Raw genomic sequence first — 7,110 nt, 5'->3', positions numbered from 1 at the left:
AAGAATCTAGATGCATGTGGTATAATCGCCTCAGTGAATATTTACTAAATGATGAATATACTAATAACTCAATTTGTCCTTGTATTTTCATAACATGATGTGGAAAAGTATTTGCAATAATAGTTGTCTATGTGGATGACATAAGTATTATTGGAACTCCTGAAGAGCTTCCTAAAGCTATAAATTGTTTAAATAAAGAGTTTAAGATGAAGGACCTAGAAAAGACAAAATATGTCTAGGTTTGCAAATTGAGCATGTTGTTAGAAAGTTTAGGATAAGTATTCTTAGTATCGTCTCCTCAGGGATTGATGCGATATTATCGCCGTTCTACAGCTCAGTGTATTTTGAGTTAAGGTTTTGGATGTTTTTAATATCATGAAAAATAAATAGCATGAAAAGAAATTAAAGACAATAACTTCGGGTTTAAAAACGGTTTGGTAAAACTGTGTCAAGATTAGTGTTCATTAGTTTGCTTCATATGTACTCTAATGATTATATATATGAACCTATTCATGATTAATACAATCACGTATCCTCTCGATACCGTTTATCTCTAAAGCAATATCGTGATTATTATCATATTCACCGTCAGATGATCTCTCATGCCGACAATAAACATGATAATCTTAAAAGCTTGATACTTGTGATTATCAACTCACAAATCTATCTCTAGAGTTTGTTTATTGATAGATGAATATCTTTTAGATCTAGCTTTGAAACATATCTCTCAATAATGATCCAAAACAACAAATGAAACATAAATAACAAGATATTCACCATGTATTAATCATTAACCAAATTCATACATAATAGATCAAAGAAAGTACATATTTACAAACTAACTACCTCTAATCTTGACACAAGATGAAACTTAGCCCTCCATATCCATGGAAGCTTCAACAACAAGCAACAAACCAAGACTTAGTGACATCAAACTCAAGAAGATCAAAGAAAGATGTTTGGAAATCTTGATTTTCTCTTAAGAAAAATGGTTTTTCTCTTCTTCTCTTGCCCTAACTTTTTTCCCAAGTGTGTGTTATGATAAGAACTAAGCTAACCACCCTTAATCATCAATTTTATGTGGCTAGGAACAAAAGTTGAAAAAGTAGGTCCGCTGAGCGGAGCAGTAAAAATATCTGTTTTGTCTTCAAGGTCCGCTGAGCGGAGGTAAATTTTCTGCTCTTCACTGCCCATGTCCGCTTCAGCTCCGCTGAGCGGACTTGCTGGTAGAAAAATGGCTGTCATCCCTGCCTGGGTCCGCTTGGACTCCGCTGAGCGGACCTCCTTGCACAAAAATTCTTCTTTTTGCATTCCATCCTCATTGCAAGCTTGTTTTGACCATTCTTCTCATTCCATCTTGTCCAAAAAATTGTTGAAACCTAAAGAAAACATAACAAGAGTTAATAAACTAACTTAATTTAGAAAATAAACATAAAGTTATTTATTTACATACTATTATATCAAAAAGTAATCAAATTTGGCACAAGAGTTTCAGAAATACCACAAAACATATATACAAACTATGCACAAATGGGATTCTAACAACTCTCCCCAACTTTGATCTTTGTTTGTCCTCGAACAAAGCTAGCTCAAAAACATACAACATCGAATCACATGAGGTTAGTAACATCAATTGAATGGTTCAAACTTGAGTTACATACCTACAAGATAAGTCTTCCTTGCTTGTACAAGATTCTAACATGACTATGAACCACTTTCTGAACACAAACTTTCAACACAATTGCATTAAAGAGATAATGTTCATGAATGAATCACCTATGTTTCACTTCACAAAAATAATTGAAGGACAATTGCCATGATAGCATAAAGGACAAATCACACTCACTAGTAATGATGCACATCCAAAACAATTCATATATTCATCTATACTATGCACACGAGACAATAGAGACAAAGATCACTGAGGACTTCATTGGGTTGTAACTTGGCCTGGGTTCCAAACAAGTGATATTATATGTACACGGCCATTGAAACAAAAAGGGCGAATGATCATGGAAAGCATTATTTATGTACAACACTACTAATATGTTACCCTTTTGTTTTTCACCATACAATGCATTCTTTCCTTTTCTTTAGACCATTAACACATTTTTTTTTCTTTTCTTTTATCATTGTTTTTCCTTTTTTTTTTTCAAAGAATGCATTGCACCACCATATTCTTTCTTTTCTTTATCTTTAAGAAACATCTCTCCCCAACTTTAAACATTTACATCTATAAAGACATCAATGCTTTCCATTTAAGGTTCAAGTACTATTGGGTTAAGTGTTTGCCAAAGAAATTGTCAAGTGAATCACTTCTCGTTATCAAAATTCATTGTGTTTTCCTTTGAGTCACTTGACAAAACAAAAATTTTAGGCTCAAAATTGGTTACAAAAGATCACACACTCACGGGTAGCCTTGTTTAAGGTGGTTTTTCTCATACTACTCAAAAAATTTGCCTCGATCCCTTCTAAGCTCTAATGTCTCATACAAAGCAAGATTAAACATGAATCATTTGAGTTAACATCAATCACTATAACACTCTTATTTTTGTACACAATGGAAGTCCACTCACTTATCTAGTTTTGTCCTAATTTTGATTCTAACACAAACACCATTTTCTAGAATGCACTGTGATCAAAACTTTGTGTAAAGCCCTTAATTCATAGTCACCTTATAATCTACAAAGCAACAAAATACTTACCTTGGTATGAACATCATCAAGAATATCATCATCACCATCCAAAGTATTTGATGTTGACACACCTTATCACTTTTTCTTCTTTAGAGCATCACTTCTATTCCAAGACAAACACAAGTCAAAAATTATTTACACCTTAACATATAATATATGTACACTATTCTACTACTAAAACACAATATTATAACAACAAGGGCATAACTTGCCCACACAAGCACACATTACTTAAACAAAATACTTAATCAACAAAGGCATAAGTTGCCTACAAAATATGTTCGGGTGGCACCCACGGCCACCAAAGTACAACAAACCTCATCCTCATATGGATGGCACAAAAGTAGTTACTAATACTAAAAAAAATACTAGAAATTATGCTACTAGTTCAACAACATAAAAGTAAATAACAAAGTATTATAAAACTAAACATAAACTACATAAACAACAATAAAAAAAATAAACACTGAATATCCTCAATCCTCCTCATCATCCTGCTCCATGCCATCTCCTTCCTCTTCTTCCTCTTCACCATCCCCCTCTCTGAAAAATGGCCTCTCCGCAGGCCATGTACAATGAGCCTCATAATCCTCATTAGTAGGAAAAGAGGGAACATCCGCCGGGTTGACTTGGTGGCGATAGAGCTTGCACAGGGAATCATGAATCATCGCCTGCGATCTTCTGTTGGCATCAAAATACGCCCAATTGTACCTGCAAGCTAATTCTTCATTATACCTACCACCAGCAGGAGGAGCCATGTTCTATGGCTGAGGATGCTGCTGGACACCTAGCTTGGGAGAGCAGTGCCTATGCACATAACCGGTGTCCACAACACTAGTGGATTTCATGCTTGCCACATTAGGAAACTCCACACCTGCTTTCCTGCAAAGTCCCATTATCAAACTTGGAAAGCCAAGCTGAGCAGAGGGCTTCGTTCCTGACTTGGTACCACTTGAAGCCACAATCCTAATCTCCTCAGAAATGATTTGTGTAACACCCCATTTTCTACCCAACATTTATATTAAGATCAGAGTGCCAAATTTCAAACAATCAAATGAGATGTCACATTCTCAACTTAAACAACACAATCTGTATTTCATTTAACAGGATACATAGCATTCGGCGGAATAACTCACAACATAATTATTCATATAATAATAACCACCTTTTTATTATTAAAACAACAGAATTACAACTTTCAACTTATAATTCAGTTTACAACTTTATTCAACTAAAACATCATTCAATTTATAATTATGCAACACTTAGTAATAACTACAACATAACAAAGCATCCCCCCGAGTGCTACGTATCAGAGCAAGACCAACTCGAACTAACAGCAACTAAAACTTCATAAATTTCTTCAACTTTCACATCTATTCTTGAGTACCTGCTCAGTTACCCATAATGGGTAACATCATTACAGAAGGGGTGAGATATCGAATAATATAAACAAAAGTATGATAATCTTTATATTAGATAGAATCATACAATTTCATCACCACCTTCAAACAATCAATTATAATGACAACCAACAACAACAGTTATAACAACAACTTTAGCAACAACTAGTAACGACAATTATAACAACAACTTTAGCAACAACTAGTAACAACAATTATAACCACAGCTTTAGCAACAACTAGTAACAACAATTATAACAACAACTTTAGCAACAACTAGTAACAACAATCATAACAATAGTATAATAACTATTACACAACTTAAGTCAACACATCTTAATAACGACAACGACTTATAACAACAACAACTTCACCTTCAACAACAAATTCACAACAGCAACGACATCACAACGGCAACTTAATAGCAGCAATAAAACAACATCAACAAACAACGTCAAATTACAACAACTTCTAATGCGACTCAAATGCGACTCAAACGTGCAAATGCATGTGGATCCATCGGAGTACAACTCCCAACTTAATCATATGCCAGGTTATCGAGGCATTTCAACAACTTAAACAGGGTGCCATCAAGGCCAACTTAATCAGGTGCCATCAAGGCCAACTTAATCAATGCAATGTATGCGACGTTATGAATGACATCCAATCAACAATATCAACAATAACAACCAGAACAACAACAACTTAAACAACAACTTAAACATGCATCAATTGCATCAACTTAATCCAACATTGGTCGTTCGACCCACAACTTAAACAACTTTCAATTTTGGCCGTTTAGGCCTACAACTTAATCAATCATATTCAACAACAATTTTAACGATAACAACTAAGCAACAACGACATGTTCAACATCAACACAAAACAACTCAACATTGGTCATAAGACTTATAATCAACAATTTCCATTAAACCAGGACAAAACAACATATTCAACGTACGAGAAAATCCACACATTCTCGAAGCTTAATTTCGCACGGAAAGTTGTATCGATTTACCAAAAATTATGCTACTGGTTTTGAAAATAGTTTTACAATATATATATATATATATATATATAATAATTTTAGCTTTCCAACGGTCCAAAACGGCGTGTCAAACGGACACCCGGGTCAAAAGTTACGAGATTACTAAGTTTTCGGAAAGCGCAAACACCGACATCATACACTGACACAACAAAAACCTCATTACAAACCAATTAAATTTATTTTCAGAAAATGAAACTATTTTTATAAGAAAATACACATTATTAGTTTTCTAGCGCTTCAAACGGCGCCTAAAATGGAGTTACGGTTCAAAAGTTATTGAATTTACAAGTTTTGCAAAATGCTGCCGCAACCAGAAAATTGCTGTTACGAAAATACTGTCAAAAAAACCAAAAAACTGCTGTACGAAAATGCTACTGTCCAGCCACGAAAATCAACATAAAAACCTCATAAATCCATCATTTTTCATGAAACAAATTATTATACAACCTATATACATCATATGGCAACTATTAGGATCATAAAAACAAGATTCTAAGCTTCACTATTTTATTAAGAAAGTTCATCTCGTTAGCTTTCCAACGCTTCAAACGGGACTCAAATCGGACGTCCAGAACTCCAGTTATGAATTTTTGAAGTTTCATAACGATTCAGAAATTTTCCTGCGTTTTGCTTACGGAAATTTCGCTCCAAAACTCATTCTCTTCAACTCAATCACTTTCCAAACAGTCCTTAGCACAACTCCTCGCTCCCAAACTTTTTATATCTCGAGAGGCAAATTCTTTCGGCGACTTCAATTTCTGAAACACCAAGACAACCATCCTCTCTGCAACTTCCAACTAAAACACATCCGAGAAGCAAAGCTTCTCCCCCACTTCTCTCAAACTAATACCTGCAACAACCAGAAAGCAACAAGTACCGACAGTGTTTCACACACTTGTCGCGTACAGAGGAATAAACAACATTAGACAACTCTGGCCGGACGGACCGACTTGCTCTGATACCAATTGTAACACCCCAAATCTACCCAACAAATATTTAATAAAATCAGAGTGCGGAAATTCAACATACAATTGGGATGTCACATTCAACGTAAAACAACAAACAACTTAATCACATATATCATAGATACATAGCACATAACTCGGATGAACCGATAAAACCTGTTTACTCTTTTGAAAAATAAAACAACTTTTATTAATAATAATAATATCAATTATTCAACTTCACTTCGCATAATATTTTTATTAAATATTCGTCGGGTAGATTTGGGGTGTTACAATTTGAGCCACATCCACCTCTCCACCTGTCATAATCCAAAACAAAAGACAAGACATGTCAATGGTTAGGTCAGATGTGTGGCTCCTTGGCATGACATTGTTCAGGAGGAAAACTGTGTACAGCTGTGCCATTTGAGTCATGTTCTTCCTGTCCATCTTCTGAATATAACCGGAAGGGTTAAGAGTGAACCCTCGGCGCTCAAATGATAACAGATCAGCGATCTCCTGCATATCCCAAGTCTTTGCAGCCTTTTTCCTTGCATACTCACACTTCTCACCTGCAGCACGAGGAGACGGTCTTCCCAAGAAAGTGTTAATTGCATCCCTTGAAAAAGAAATGCCCCTACCTCTCACATAGGACGTGTAAGTGTACACCCTTCCCTCAATCAGAATCGCATTGGCATAGAACTCACGCACAAGGTCCGCATTGATTTGAGTATCTGGAGAGATCAGAGCTTCCCAATGGCGTTCCGCGATATTATCCAGAAACTGATAAAAGTTACCTCTATGTGGGAGGTCAAACACCTTTTCTGGCCAAATCTTCCGACCAACCAATTTCTCAAACCTTGCCTGCTGTTCTGGACCTAGAAACCTATGTGAATCGAAGGGTGGTTGCGGAGCAGCTCCTGAGCTTGAGCCTGTCAATTGCCTAGCTCGCTTTCCCCGATCACTTCTTGACGACATCTACAAAAACAACACAACATCGAACAAACATCGTCAAAATC

The sequence above is a fragment of the Vicia villosa genome, linkage group LG4, assembly GCF_029867415.1.
Source record: "Vicia villosa cultivar HV-30 ecotype Madison, WI linkage group LG4, Vvil1.0, whole genome shotgun sequence".
Classification (NCBI taxonomy): domain Eukaryota; kingdom Viridiplantae; phylum Streptophyta; class Magnoliopsida; order Fabales; family Fabaceae; genus Vicia; species Vicia villosa.
Note: the sequence above shows the minus strand (reverse complement) of the source record.